The sequence below is a fragment of the Microtus ochrogaster genome, chromosome X (genome assembly GCF_000317375.1).
Source record: "Microtus ochrogaster isolate Prairie Vole_2 chromosome X, MicOch1.0, whole genome shotgun sequence".
Lineage (NCBI taxonomy): Eukaryota > Metazoa > Chordata > Mammalia > Rodentia > Cricetidae > Microtus > Microtus ochrogaster.
Window position 1 is genome coordinate 35,420,848 of NC_022026.1, and position 16,406 is coordinate 35,437,253.

Consider the following 16,406-nt stretch of genomic DNA (forward strand, 5'->3'; position numbering starts at 1 on the left):
TAGGACAGCAGTTTAAATACATAGTCATAAAAGTTCTCGAGGCATGTTATTAAATTGTTTGCAAGGTCTGCCAAATGCTGAAGGCAAGACGTATTTTCAGAAAAAAATATTCCACTGCTCACTTTTACATTCTAAATTTTGTGGAATATAAAATGATTATATTCTCTTGATCTTAAATTGATTTCTACAAGTTTCTAAAGTTGCAGTTTTAGCTAAATAATATGAAAATAAATCGGAAACAGGATCACCTGAAAAGATTCCATGGTATGCTGCAATTGCCCCAGCTAGCTGTTCTTGATTTTCTGAATCATACACTTCCTAAAACTTCTTCACTTTTCCTCCTGATTTTCTTCTGATCAAGAACTCATCTTCTTACACATAGGTATATGTCCACATATGCAAGGATGTTTATTCACACATGTGCATGCATGGATATTTATTTGTGTGTATACATGGGGTATGTATGTTAGAACATAACCCAAAGTTATGTTCTACTGGTTTTAACAAAGCCCTATTATTCTAATGAAATTGTGAAGACTGAGAATATTAGTTTATTCTATCAGAGTGAACTGACACAGTAAGAGATCACAGCAATATTTAAGAGAAAAGTTGTGGAGCGGAGAGAACTAGCCATAGTGGGCACTCAGTTCCAGAAGTGAGCATTCAGTTCTGTTCTGGATAAAAGCAACACAAAGACCAGTGACTTAGAGACTGCTATTAACAAATGTTTGTAAGTTGATACGCTGAGGTTAGTAGACACATCAACCATTCTGCTTAGACTATGGAGGGGAAGGATGAGAAAGTGTGGAAGATTAAGGAAGGTGAGGGTGCCTGATTAATAACCAGTACTGATGATCAGGACATAATTGATCTGTAATATTTGAAGTAGGGGAGGAACAAAAGCAAATGCCAAATTCAAAGTATAAAAATATGAGTAGGATGGATAAAATAAACATAGAAAGGGATGGAAATATTAAAACAAAGAGGAATAGAGGCAACATAAATGTACAGAAAATTGAATAGGAGGGTACTCTTTATGCTATAAAAGAAAAAATATAAACAATAAATAATTTTATCTTCAATAGAGTCCTGCCTGCAAGATATGCTAGAGTAGGTGGCTTTGATCGCTAACTTTCTGAGATTCCAGCCTCATGGCAGAGGTACCAGCTTTAGCCATGTTTTATTTCCACAACTCTATGGCATTTCAAGGTCCATTCCAGCAAGCAAGCTGTAGCAGTGTACTCACAAATCATACTTAAATGCTCCATAGTCAGACCACCTGCCTGAAAGAGTCATAGTTTGCCCTGGCAGGAAGGTCCAGAAATCCAGCATTTTAAAACAGCATGGTGTTTTACCTGCTATGGCTGTAAACCAAAAAGCATGTGGTCAGCTTTTCATCAACACCATTTAAGGGTTTTGTGGCAGGACCTCTTAAAAGAGCTTTAAGGTTTTACAACTAAAGCTGAGACAGGAAGCCTCTCTTAAATGAGAGCACTTTGCATCTAGCAAGCAGAGCCCACCTGAGAATATGCTGTGATCAATCAGTCATGCTTAACTCTATTCTTTCCTGTCTAGAATCACTTCCCAAGCTCTGTCAGGCTTTATGTGGATACAGTCGTCCACACATTGGTGCCATTTGTTGTCTGAGGTTTTCTGTCCTGCCCAGTTCCCGCAGTTGTTATGTCCCAGAGAAATTACACAGAGGTCTATATTAGTTATAAACTGATTGGTCCATTAGCTCAGGCTTTATATTAACTCTTACAACTTATATTAGCCCATTATTCTTATCTTTTTAGGTACATGGCTCAGTACCATTTTTAGTGAGGCAGTCACATCTTGCTTCTTCTGTGGCTGGCCTAGGACTGCAGAGGAATGAGCTTCCTCTTTCCCAGAATTCTCCTGATCTCCTTGACCTGCCTCTAATTCCTGTCTGGGTGTCCTGCCTATACTTCCTGCCTGCCTACTGGCCAATCAGCGTTTATGTAAAATATAATTGACAGAATACATACCATGGTCACATAACAAGAAAACAAGGCCCTGGAAGACAACAGGATTAATGCACACATGAACTCACAGAGAATGAGGAAACATGCATAGGGTCTGAATAGGTCTGCACCAGATGAGCTACTAAAACTGAACAAAATGGTCCTATGTCCCCATCACTAACTCAGAAGCATACTCCAGTTGATAAACACTTGAAAATGAAAATTTCATTTTCTTCAAGGGGGTTTGCACTGGGAAAACAAACTACTTTTGAGTTAAGGGTAGGCTGCATGCCCAGCAGTAGATGATCAGTAGAAAAAAAAATTCAATTCCATATTTGGAGGGTCCTTGTCTCATACCTTTTCAGTTTTTTAAAAATAACTTATTGTGCATACACTTCTCTCTCTCTTTTTAATGTACATGCCTTTGAGTATATATTATAGTCTCCAATTTACTATACATTTCTCTCTCTTTTTTACTGTACATGCCTTTGGGTAATATATTATAGTCTCCAATTTACTAGGTTTATAGGATTTCTAAGTATGGGAATGACTGGGACTCTGTATTTATTTATGTTTCTTTTGCTTTTTCTTTGTCTCTTTTCCTTTTGTTCCTTTGGTTTGAACTGTTCAAATATGTCAATTTTTTATCATATTATGTTGTATTTTATTTTATTCTTATCTTTAAGGAGTCCTGTTTGTTTTCTAATGAGAGGTAGAAAGGGGAACATCCAGAAAGAAAGGAAGGTGTGGAGAAACTAGGAGAAGTAGAGGGAAGGGAAACCATAATCATTATATATTATGTGAAAAAACCCATTTTTAATGAAAGGAAAAAAGGAAACAGAATCTGAATCCAATGGTGCAGATTTATGAATTCTTACCTGCTATATTGGCTAAATGAGGTAGATTAAATCTTTAAGAGAAACCTGAGCAACTTAATGAGATTCTGTCTCAAAATAAAATAATACCAAGAAATTTGGGAATAGAGGTGAGTGGTAGAACACATGCCTAGGGATCAATCTGTACTGCTACACACACACACACACACACACACACACACAATTGTGTGAATGTATATCTCTATCTGCATAGATATACCCTCATGTATATATAATCTGTTTTTATTATAAAGTTGAATGGTAGCAGTCAATTGGATGTACTTGTAGTTGTTCATAAGTATGACTTATTTTCCTATTCATTTCAGTGTCTTTGATGACAATGACTGTGTTTTACTCATTTGAAAATATCAAGCCCCAGTATCTTGACAAATATTTTCATATAAATAGACATTTAGTAAAAGTATATTACATTGAATTTTGATTTTTTCCTGATAGTCTGCAAGTGGGAGAGCTCACAAAGGGTGTCATAACCTTAATTCATAAGTCATTATCAGAGTGGATGAGATTGTATGACTTGTGGAGAAAAACATTTAATAACTTCATATTTACCAATTTTAACTAAGACATTACTTTAACATTATAGCATAACTTTACAATCTTGTATTACTTATAGCGTAATGTTAGTATTTATTTTCATTAGATATTATAATAATTAACATAATACTAATATTAAGTTAAAATATGGTAAAATTCTTATAACTTTCTCTTATGTTATACACATACTTTATGTTGGGCTACTTGAGACAAAATAATAAAATGTTTAATATAATTGAAAAATGCAGTTATTGTCTTTGAATCATCCATGAGCAATGCAGATAGAGTAGCAACCATTAATGTATGAAAACTATTCTTTAAATACCCCAGTGGATTTGTGAAAGTTTAGACAATAGTAATCTGTGAATACTATGTTTTTTCTTATGCACAAAACAACTTGAACAATAAAGTTTAATTGATAAATTAGAGTAAGAGCTTACTACACATAGATAGTCACAAAATAGAAGAGTTACAATATACTGTAAAAATCTTAGTGGATTATGGTGTCTCTATTATACTTTGCTCCTTCTTGTGATGACATATCAAGGTAAAATTCTTGAATGATGAAAGGTGAGATGAATGATCTTTTATGATAAAGCATGAAAATAGAAAGTATAGCACTGGCTACTGTTGTCCTTTTCTTTTTTAAAATTTCATTTATTTTTTAAAAAAGAAAGCAAACTCTTTTTATTTCATTATACATACCAATCTAAGTTTCCACTTCCTCCCCTCCACCCATTCCCTATGCATACCCTCCCACCCCACCCCATCAAATCCTCAGAGAGACTAAGGCATATTGTTTAGGGGAAGGTTCAAAGCCCTCCCTAATATATCTAGGCTGAGCAAGGTATCCATTCAAAGAGAACAGGTTCCCAGAAAGCCAGTACATGTAGTTGGGATAAATCCTTGTGCCACCCTCAGTGGCCCCTCAGTCTGCCCCAGCCATGCAACTGCCAACCACAATCAGAGAGACTAGTTTGGTCCTATGCTTGTTCCTTCCCAGTTAGGCTGGAGTTTGTGAGCTCCCATTAGCTCAGGTAGATTGTTTCAGTGGGTGTATCCATCAAGGTCTCGACCTCTTTGCTCATATTCTCATTCCTTCCACTCTTCAACTGGACTTTGAAGGCTCAGTCCAGTGCTTCAATGTGAGCCTTTGTCTCTTCATCAGTTTCTAGATAAAGGTTCTATAGTGATATTTAAGATATTCATCAGTCTGACTATAGGGCATGTCAAGATCAGGTCCCCTCTCCTCTATTGCTTAGGGTCTTAGCTGGGGTCATCCTTGTGGATTCCTGGGAATTTTTCTAGAGCCAGTTTTCTTGCTAACCCTGTAATGACTCCCTCAATCAAGATATCTTTTTTCTTGCTCTCATCTCTGTCCTTCCTCCTTCTAAACTATCTCATTCACTCAAGTTCTCCTCACCCCTCCACTTCTCTTCCCCTTTCACTTTTTCTTCTCCTCCCACCCCATGCTCCCAATTTTTCAGGCAATCTTGTTTCTTTCTACTTTTCAGGTGGATATATATATATATATATATATATATATATATATATATATTCGCCTTATTAGCTTCTCTAGGATCATGAACTATAGACTCAGTATCCTTTGTTTATAGCTAGTATCCACTTATGAATGAGTACATACCATATTCATCACTTTGGGTCTGAGTTACCTCACACAGGATAGAGTTTTTTTAACTCCATCCATTTGTATGCAAAATTCAAGATGTCATTTTTTATTGCTGAGTAGTAATCTAATGCGTAAATGTGCCACATTTTCTTTATCCATTCTTTGGTTGAGGGGCATCTAGGTTGCATCTAAAACCTAAGTTGTACAGTAAATGCCATGTGTTACAAAAAGGCCACTTGTTCATCCCATCCTCCCTGCTAGCTTAGCCCTGAAATAACCACTCAACAACTGTATTACTTAAATCACTGCTTGGAAAATTAGCTCTAGTTTCTTATTGGCTAATTCTTACATCTTAATTTAACCCACTTCTATTAATCTGTGTATTGCCACATGGCAGTGGCTTACCAGGTAAAATCATCAGCATCTCTCAGGCGGATCCATGGCATCTCTCTGACTCTGCTTTATTCCTCCCAGAATTCAGTTCTGTCTTCTCTGCCTACCTAAGTTCTACCCTATTAAGCCAAGACGGTTTCTTTATTCATTAACCAATACAAGCAACACACAGAGAGGACACCCACATCAGCCATGATTGTAAATATCATTACTAAAATCACTGTTAAGCAACATTGTATCTATAGAATCTTAAAATATGAGAAATGAAGGTATGATTCACATCTCAGGCAATATGATAGAGGACATAGTAGAATAGCACAGGATGGGAAGATATTCTGTCTTGCTACTCAGAATGGTGCATTATTTAATACTCTTGAATCAATTACTTCTGGAGTGCCCTATAATATTTTAAGTTTGTAGTTGCCAGCAAGTAACTTTAACTATGGAATGCAAACTGTCAGACAAAGGAGACTGCTGTATTAACTATTTGAAGTAACGTGCAAAGGTTGAAATTATTACTGTACTATAGTTCCTCATGGTTAATTTAAAGTTCAATCATATTTAAAAGATCAGTGAATCCTTGACACACAACTGTAATGATTTTTGTCTTTTAAGACATTCTGAATCAAAGAGGAGATTGCATATCAGAATAAACTGCTCCAATGAGCAGAATTCATTCCTTGGTGTGTTGTTAATGTTTGTCAGAAGTAATTTGACAAGTTGCTTCTTACTGTTAGGCTGTCTATCATCTGTGAGGCTCTCAAATGGAGCATTTTTGGACCTCAACAGGAATGATACAAAGAAGAGGAATCATTTTTGCTAAATTTCATGTAGTCTTGATTGCTGAACTAAGTTCCCTTCCTTCTAGATACAATTGCGATATTTGTTTGAAAGTTAAAATAATTTCTACATGTCAGGTACAACTGCAGAGTAGTATGTGTTCTTGGTTCCAATGTCTCTTCTTAAGTTAGTTTCTGCGTGTTGGAGAAGACACCAGTATTCACTTCACCCTGCCAACAGGTATAAATACATGGTTGTTAAAACTATCTACTAGACTTTGAGAGATTCTGTTAATGGCAAGTAAACAACAGCCTCACAGTAACGGTGTTCTCAAATAATTTTACCAAAAAAATAACAGTGCATTTCCCATATACTTATAGAAGTATGCCCATAGCTTTCCAGTCTTGTATTTACATAATGTGTATGCTCAAGAAAAATCAGGGCATCTAGCTAGCTAGCTACCTGCCCTCTTCAAAAAGAATATATCTAATAGTGCACTTTCTCTGATTTCCTCTTATTAGCTTTGTTTGAAGCTTGGTTGTGAATAATGCAGAGAGTGAGTTGTTAGGCACTGTTCCACTTGCAGTTATGTTTTCTAACAAACATAGAAAGGAACTTTGGACAAAGGAAAAATTGGGGGTAGTTATTTTGTCCTATCAAGAAATTTTTCAGGATGAGGGCATACCACAGGACAGAAAATGAGTTAATGATTCAAAAGTTAATGGCAGTTCTGAATATCAAAAAGAAAGTGAACTATCCTCAAACTGTTGCCTCATTTGGATTCTCTTTTCTCCAGTAGAATTACTATTCAAAAAGAAACCAGAAGAGGGAAAGCTATTCTTCAATGTGTATCTTGAAGTTTATATTCTTTCTCTCAATTTATGTTGCAATTAAATTTGGTGAAGTATAACTCTACAAATAATCACAGCAGTTTTTTCTTTTTCATTAAAACAGTGTCATCTCCACAGGTAAAGGTAGGCTATTTATATACATGCATGTATCTGGATTTTTAATTCAGAAGCAAGCTTATCAATAATGCATGCATTCTCCTTTTTTTATTGGTTGTTTGCCAAATAAAGGTATACTCTGGTATAGGTGATGAGGGAGAAGTAAGTAGAGAAAGGCTTAGGTAGAGAAATAGAACAGCTAGCACTTTTCAATGCCCTAGATAAGTGTTAGTAAGGTAAGACAGAACAGTTTCATACCTTATATATTTTAGTCCTAGTAAATATTTAACATGATTTCCTAAATTAAAGTACTATAAGTAATTGTGGGGATTTTAAAGTTTTCTTTCTATTGTTTTACAATTATGTGTACGTGGTGTGTGTGTGTGTGTGTCTGTGTGTGTGTGTGTGTGTGTGTGTGTGTGTATTATGTGGGTAAAGTGTGTCTGCAAATGCCAGAGTCATTAAATTTTCTGAAACTGTACTTATAGACAACTCTGAGTTACCTGATACAGGTCATAGGAACTGAAGCACGATCTTAATTAACCTTAATAATAAAATCTCAGAGTCAGATTCTGAGGTAAAAGCTAAAAGATCAGAGAAATAAAGGCCCAGCCACAATCACCTCTTAACTCTCCAACTGCTCAGACTAAAAACTCAGAGATTCTGTCTTTACCATGCCTCATCATTTCCTGTCTGCCTGTACATATCTCTAGAACTCTATGGTTAACTAGTGGCCAGCTCCACCCTCCAATCTCTATACAAGCTTTATTTATCAGTACACAAACAAAATATAACAAAATTTGCCACTTTTATCTAATCAGAAAAGAAAGTTTTAACTTTGACATAGTAAAAGTACATGCAACAAAATAGTTATCAAGCAGGAATTAAAGGTACACTATTTAGTCTATTTGTATTTGAAAAAAATAGAGGAAAGAATTATCTTTTTATCTTGGTGAGTCTAAAGTTTTATATCTATTTTTCATCTTAACTAAGGAAAATTGTAATTATAGCTATCTAGTCTAATATTTCATTAAATACTCCAGAAAGTTACAATATTATCTGAGTAAACAGGAAGTGCATTGTAAGCAACTTCTAAAGCTATAGAAATAGTAAAGACATATGGCTTCCTGGACATTCACCCAAAGTTATTCTCTAATTTTGGGGCATCCATCTTCAGCTTGCAGTCTTAAAATATCTGGCAGAATTTTCAGTGAAGCTGGAAATTTGAAGAAGTGGCCTACCTCTATTGACAAAATTTGTCAGTCACTTTCCTCTGCAAAATATCTGGATCTTTCTTGTGTAAAGCAGCAACGTCAAGGACTGTTCCACTTTGTTTTGGGAAATTTCAACAGTCATTTTTCCTGTGTGTCCTGCATGTCTAGTTTATACAACATACTGTCAAGCTGTCCAGGCAAGAGTAGCTTCTTGCTCAAATGACAAGTTTTGCCACATTGAAAGCAATCTCCACAAAGAGCTTCTTTGATGCCCATTATCCTTTTCAAAGCATTGGAGCTGTCAGAAGCAGATGTGTCTCACTGTAGAGAAAAGTCTAAGTTTTTAAATATTTTAAATGCCATATTCTGTAGGCTTTTGAAGTGTTTGAAGATTACCTATCTAATTGAAATATATTTTTGGTACTTAAATATTTAAATATTATGGCTATAAATTTGACTATGACAAATGACTATTAATCTGTAGTTTTAATTATATATTACATATGAAATGATCTGTAATATGGGGTCCCCCTTTGTATACTGTAAGTTTTATTACCATTGGTTAATAAAGAAGTTTTTTTTAGCCTATGGCAGCAGTAAGAATATATCTAGGTGGAAAAAATTAATTAAATTTAGGGAGAAAGAAGGCAGAGTCAGGGAGACACCATGTAGCAGCGGAAGGAGAAAGTTGCTAGAACCATACTGGTAAGCCACAGCCTAGTGACAATACACAGATTAATAGAAATGGATTAATTTAAAATGTAAGAGCTAGTTAGGAATATGTCTGAACCATTGTCTAAACAGTATTGTAGTTAATAGAGTATTTGTGTAATTATTCAGGTCTGGGTAATCAGAAAATGTAAGTGCAATCTCTGTTTACATAATGGCACCAAAATGTTTGGCAAGAATTTTCTCCTAAAACCTGAGAAAGCTTAAAAAAGGATTCAAGAGAGAGTCAAGTACAACTTTTTGGTAACTATCTTTTCTCTGATAGGCCTTGTTTCCTAGAGTCAAACAGAGGTGCAGCCCTTTTAAGAGAGGCTCAGCATTAGCACCAAAGAATCTGAGAGTTCTTTTAAGATACTCTGCCACAAAACACTTAAATGGTGTTTATGATCAGCCAGTGATAGACTTCTTGGTGGTGGCATGGACCTAGCCACCCGCACAGATTTGAGGCAATTATTGTGGTATTGTGGCTCCTGTCAGTACTTTTGCCATGAAGCTAGACTCTCAAAAAGCTAAGGAATAGGGTGGAGTCAACTGCCAAAGCCAATGGGCAACTGCTTTAGTCTCTGAAAAGGCTGATTCAGTAATCACACATTTATCAGAAGTTATGGCCATCATGGGGAGACCTGCAAAAATAAAGACAAATAATGGTCCAACATATGTCTCTAAGAAAATAAAAGTTTTTATTACAATATTAAGCATATTATAGGTATACCACACAATCCTACAAGTTAGGAAGTTATAGAAAGATCAATTCAAACTATAAAGGATATGTTAAACAAGCAGAAGGGAATGAAAAATACCCCTAGAAATAGATTACAGTAGCCCTCCTGTACACAAAAGATAGAGAAGCAGAGAGGGAAATCAGAGAAACTTCACCTTTCATGATAGCCACAAATAGCACAAAGTATCTTGGGGTAACACTAACCAAGAAAGTGAAAGATCTATTTGATAAGAACTTTAAGGCTTTACCTCTGTGGGGTAAGCTTTACTAAAGATGGCCTAACTCAGGAACAGTGGCCTTGCTCTAAGAACAAGAAAAAAGCTGACTTAGCAGAATGGGAGGGAGCAAAAGTCCTTGCAGCCATGCCAAAGCAGCTTTAAAGATTCTCTTTGTAGTTATGCCTTTGAAAGCTTACCCCACAAGGAGATAGAACTCCTCTCTACCTCGTAATGGAATAGAGATGAGTTCCAAACATGATTGTATTATGCTAATTAAACCTTGCTTATTACAGTCTGGGCCTCTCTGGTGGTCTCTCTCTGGGGGTCATAATCTGGGCACAACAGAAATGAGGGAGTGGGGAAGATTGGATCTTTTTGTTTGAATTTTTGTCATGTGAGAATTAGATAGAACATGTTTTCAGGACTCATTATTCAGAGGTAACCATCTTCAAAATGATGTTTACACTAAGTTTTATATATCAGTGCTCCTTTGTCTTGAGATGGTAGTTTGAGTTTATTAAAAAATACCATCAAGTAGACAGCCAAAGCTAATTCCCAAATTCTTTAAACAGTGCCCGCCGCTCTCACAACAGTGCTTGAAAGCAATGATTGTTCACAAAATTTCTCTTTCATATCTGAATTCAATATCCATGATAAAAATATATAACTCCTAAATATTGCCCTATTTAGACATTTTTGTTGACTCCACATAAGTCAGGGATGTATGAAAAGAGGGTCGCACAACTGAAAAAAAAATGTCTTGATAAAATTGTGTTATGGGCAAGTCTGTGAGGACATTTTCATTGTTGCTGATTGACATGGGAGAACTCAACTCACCATGGGTAATGTCTTTGTCAGATGGTTCTGGGTTGTATAAGAAGGCAGGATGAGTAATCCATGATTTAATCAATAAACAATATCCCTCTATTTCTTTTGCTTCAGTTCCTGTTTTTAGGTTTTGACTTTCAGGTTCCTGATTTGACTTCTTGCCCTGACTTCTCTTTATGATGGTCTGTTACTTGGAAGGACAATATGAACCAAATAGTTTCCTTACCATTGTTTTTGGTCATTATGTTTTTGTTTGTTTGTTTGTTTTGTTTTTTATCACAGTGATAGAAATCTAACTAGGACAGTCACTTAACTGCTTTCTGTTTGATAGAAACAAAAAACAACTAGGTTATTGAGCTCGTAATCCTAACGATGGATGACTAACAGGAGTGAGAGAAATCTATCATTTGTTCACATACTCTATGCAATGTTCCTTTTCAAGCACACTTCAACACATTTATACAAATTTTAAATACTTCACATTTTTAGGGTATTTAATTGTTATTTAACCCTTTTCTGTTCCACATTTTTCTACCAACATTGATTGTTGACACATTTACCAGATTCTGTATTAGGTTGTACTGAATTTACACTTTTAGAATTTCTGTGAAAAAAAAAATTGTTCTTCCCTGTGGTCTATGAACGTCATTCATAGAGGTTAATTCCTCAGTCACTGAAAATTTCTTAAGTCTTGATGCCAAAATGGCTGAGCAATGAGAGTGTCTCCAAACATGTGAAAAGCTGAAAAAGACTTAGTGAAGCCTTTTGCTTTTGTCACTGTTGTTGTTTACCTTGGGTTCATTGTTGTTGCTGCATTTGATGTGTTTTGTTTGAGACAGGAGGAGCTCTCTAGGTAGCCTAGGATCTCCTCCAGCTCTCTAACCTCCTGCCACTGCTTACTTAGCACTGTAATTACAAATGGGTGTCCCCAGGACTGGAAGTTTCCTTTGTTTATGTTTTGTTTTTAATTGACTTCTTTGTGCTACCAGTGTTTTTAACACTTCAAGCAACTGTTCTCAACTGAAAGGCTGAAATGACATAAAATGTACTTACCATTAGGAAATGCATTTTCTTTCTTTCAGTAATATGTGAACTGTATACAATCTTAGTTTGGCATAGCAAAGCCACCTTCACTTTCCATTTTTGTTAAGAAATTCTGCTGTAGCAAACCAATTTCTTCTATCTTCTGCATCTCTCTGAGTTGGAAACAGTAGAATGAATTCTAATTAGGATAATGCCAGAATATATTGTTTTATTTTTATAGTAGCTACATTGTTTTCACAAAATAAACACAAGGCTTTGCCATATGACTCAATAATACACCCACCATGCCTTTCTGACTTAAGAGAATAATTTTCTGAGCCAACAGTCCACTCCTTGCTTCAACAATATGGATCTTCACTGATTGATAAATAATATAAATTCCATGTATGTATGGTGGCATACTGACTTTCTATTGCAATGCTAAACATCATGAACAAAAGCAATCCAGAGAAGAAAGGGTTTATTTAATCTTATATGTTACAGTTCATCGTAAAGAGATTTTAGAGCAGAAAATAAGGCATGAATTGAGGCAGAGATAATGCAGGATTACTACCTACTAACTTCTATCCAATAGCATGCCAAGCCCTTTTTTGGATACACTTTAGGACATCTTGGCCAGCAGAAGTAAGTGCTCTCAAGTCAGTCATTAATCAAGAAAATGCCTACAGACTTGCATAAAGGTAAATCTGATGGAGGTATTTTCTCAGTTGAGGCCTTTTCTTCCTAGATGACCCTAATTAGTGTCAATTTCTTTTTACCTACACTGAAAAGCTGTCAGTATAGACCATGGTAGACTCAGTACATGGTTAGAAAAGCTTTGATAAAACTCAAGTGAGAGATGATGATATTTTAGAAAATGATGACAGCAGAGGAGGTAGTGAATAGTGGAGATATGCTACCTATCATTTATTTCTCTATCTATCCATCCATTCTCATATCCAAAAATGTAGGATTCTTGTAAGAGTAAATCCCAGACTGTCATGTAACTAACTTGGTATATAGCCTAGAGGGTCTTCAAAATTGTGGTTCTCTTGCCTCCGGCTACCAAGTGCCTAGATAGCCAGTATAAACCATCAGATTAGGTTTTAGACAGTTTTGTTTTGTTTTGTTGTGTTTGTTTGTTTTGTTTTGATTTGTGTTTGTTTGTTTGTTTTGTTTGAGACAAAGTATCTCTGAATAGCCCTGGCCTATGTAAACTCACTCTGTAGACCAGGCTGGCCTTGAACTCAGATATCTGCTGGAATTAAGGACCCAAGTCACCACCACCCATCCCTAAGTGCTGGAATTCACAGAGTTGTGATAGATTTTTTTCAATAAAGAATGAACATTTTTTTTTCAAGTTTTATACAGCATGTGACTATATAAACACTTTGTTAGCGTCCTTCAAGATTTAGAAAGAGCTCACACAAATAAAATTTTCATTAGAGATGCACGGAGGGGAGCAGAGAAAAATGTAGAGCTCAATAAATATCAATAAAAAATGTAAAAAAAAAGTTTAGTTAGTTTAATGATAAATCTGCCTTTGCAAACCACATTCACAGGTGGGCTAGATGAATACGATATAGAAATTGTCCCATTATTCAAAATTGTAGACTTTATAACTGGAGTTTAAATGGTAGAATCCTTTTTCTATTATTACAATGATAGCATCCTTAGACCTAAGATCATTCTACTTATATGGATATATATATATATATATATATATATATATATATATATATATATATATATATATGAAGAGCATATGGGACTGCAGGCAAATAAAATTCTGTTCAAATAGTCATTAACTTCTTCATTTAGTGACATATAGGAGTGTATTATTATTAGAGAGTATAGACTTTTTAGCCTTAAAATCACATCTATATGATTCATTCTGTGAACTTCCTCTGAATTCAGAAACTCAGAATTCTGAATAAAAAAAAATATTTGAATATAAAAAGGATATGGGATTGGATGATATAAGCCACCTTAATTATCATAGGCATTGTGAGCTGGGTCTGTATTCTGCTATTCAAGTCTTCAGCTATGTCTCTTCAGAAGAAATTATTTTGTTAAGCTGGCACCAGAAAAATAGAACCCTGTTCCCAAGAAACCTGTGAGGTCTAGCTTTCTTAGTGACCTATATTTGCTCCAAGACTATCTTCCACCACCTACCATTACTTCTGGGCTTGTCCCTGATGTATTTGAGTACCATACTTCATCCCCTCCAAGAAAAATTTTCTGAGCTTGCTAAGAGGACAGATAGCTAATCTAATTAACTAAGATGTGCTAATGTGGTCACTGGAGAGAATGAAGCACACTGTTAAAGTTTTTAAGTTTGTCTTTTGAAGCAAATTCTCCTGCTTACGTTACCTAAGCATGTTTAGAATACTGAGATTTTTCAAACCATGGACTAAAAAAAAAATAAAGAGAAGAATTTCCTGGGTAGGAGAAATATCATTAGTCTAAAATTTCATAAATACAGGAACTTTCCATTTAACTCATAAGATTAGTCTTAAAGAAAGCAGAGAGGAACAGGATGGTTTCTATATCTAGTGATGGAATAGAGGCCAGAAAGAGAGGAGTAAGTTATAGATCTCAGGTAGGACTAGTGGTGACACCACTGAGATTGATAAATCACACTGATTCTTAGAAAATTAAAAAATAGCAAGACTACATCTACATAAACACCCCTTCATTCATAAGCCAAAAGGGAATGTTGATTGCAAAATCACTAAGAATTGTATTTAGAATTTTGAAATTTTTGACATTCATCCTCATGGTTTTATAGAGATATTCAAAATAAACTAAAAGTATCCAAATTATACAAGTAGAAATATTTGACTTTGCGTACATATATAAAACCATCACTACAAACAATATAATGAACAAATGACTGAGAGATGCTCCAATGGTTTAGAGTATTTCTATACTTGTAGATTACCTGGGTTTAACCCCGAGCATCCACATGAAGTCTCACAACCATTTTTATCTTCAGATTTTGGGAATTTTATGTCTTACTTTGGCCTCTTAAGCACCAAACACATGTAGTATACATACATTCATATGAATAAAATAATTATATAAATAAAATGAAACAATACATATTTTTAAAAGATAAAGAAAATGCATCATTAATAATCTCTCTTGCCCTCCTCCCATATTCACGGCTCACCACTGATCTCATTTTTTTATCATTACAGATTAGCAAAAATTCCCTGGATTGCAAAATAAATGGTTTAACAGAGTTATGTCCTTTCCGTTGACTTCTTTTTAAAAAAAAAAAAATTATTTATTTTTTATTGAAAAAAAATTTCCACCTCCTCCCAGCCTCCCATCCGCCCCACTCCTCTCCCCATTTCCCCCACTCCTCTCCCCCTCCCTCTCCAGTCCAAAGAGCAGTCATGGTTCCCTGCCCTGTAGAAAGTCCAAGGTTCTCCCCTCTCCATCCAGGTCTAGGAAAGTGAGCATCCAAACTGGATAGGCTCCCACAAAGCCAGAACATGAAGTAGGATCAAAACTCAGTGCCATTGTCCTTGGCTTCTCATCAGCCCTCCTTGTCCGCCGTGTTCAGAGAGTCCATTTTTATCCCGTGCTTTTTCAGTCCCAGTCCAGCTGGCCTTGGTGAGCTCCCAATAGATCAGCCCCACTGTCTCAGTGGGTGGGTGCACCCCTCACGGTCCTGACTTCCTTGCTCATGTTCTCCCTCCTTCTGCTCCTCATTGGGACCTTGGGAGCTCATTCCAGTGCTCCAATGTGGGTCTCTATCTCTATCTCCATTCATCACCAGATGAAGGTTCTATGGTGATATGCAAGATATTCATCAGTATGGCTATAGGATAGGGCCATTTCAGGTTCCCTATCCTCAGCTGCCCAAGGAACTAACTGGGGACATCCCCCTGGGCACCTGGGAGCCCCTCTAGGTTCAAGTCTCTTGCCAACCCTAAGAGGGCTCCCTTAATTAAGATATATGCTTCCCTGCTCCCATATCAACCCTTCCTTTATACTAACCATCCCATTTTCCCAAGTTCCCCCATCCTCCTAATCTAGTTGTAGTAACCTGAGAGAATTCTGAATGATTAACTTCCCTTCTGCTGTTGTTTTAGCTACTAAATAGTATTCATCTATGTGAATGAATGCTGTTCTTTCAAAACACTTTTTGATAATAAATGAGACTGATATAAGTGTTCACATATAGGTCTTTATTGTGATATATGATTTTTGTTGTTGTTGTTTTGAGAAGTAACTAAAAGTGGAATGATTGGTTCAATGTTAAGTGTAGTTATAACATTTTTATTTAAAGAATCTGTGGAAACACGTGAAATGGAGTAATCGTTAGGCTCCAATAAGTTATGTCTACATTTGTTAATATAGCAGTATTTGGAAAAGTATTCTTTATCTGTAATAGTAAGTCAAGATGGGACCTTTTTATTTCATCCAGATAAGCCCTAAAGACAAGTGTCTGATGTGGGAATGATTTCTTATTAATGAAGAAACTGCCTAGGCCC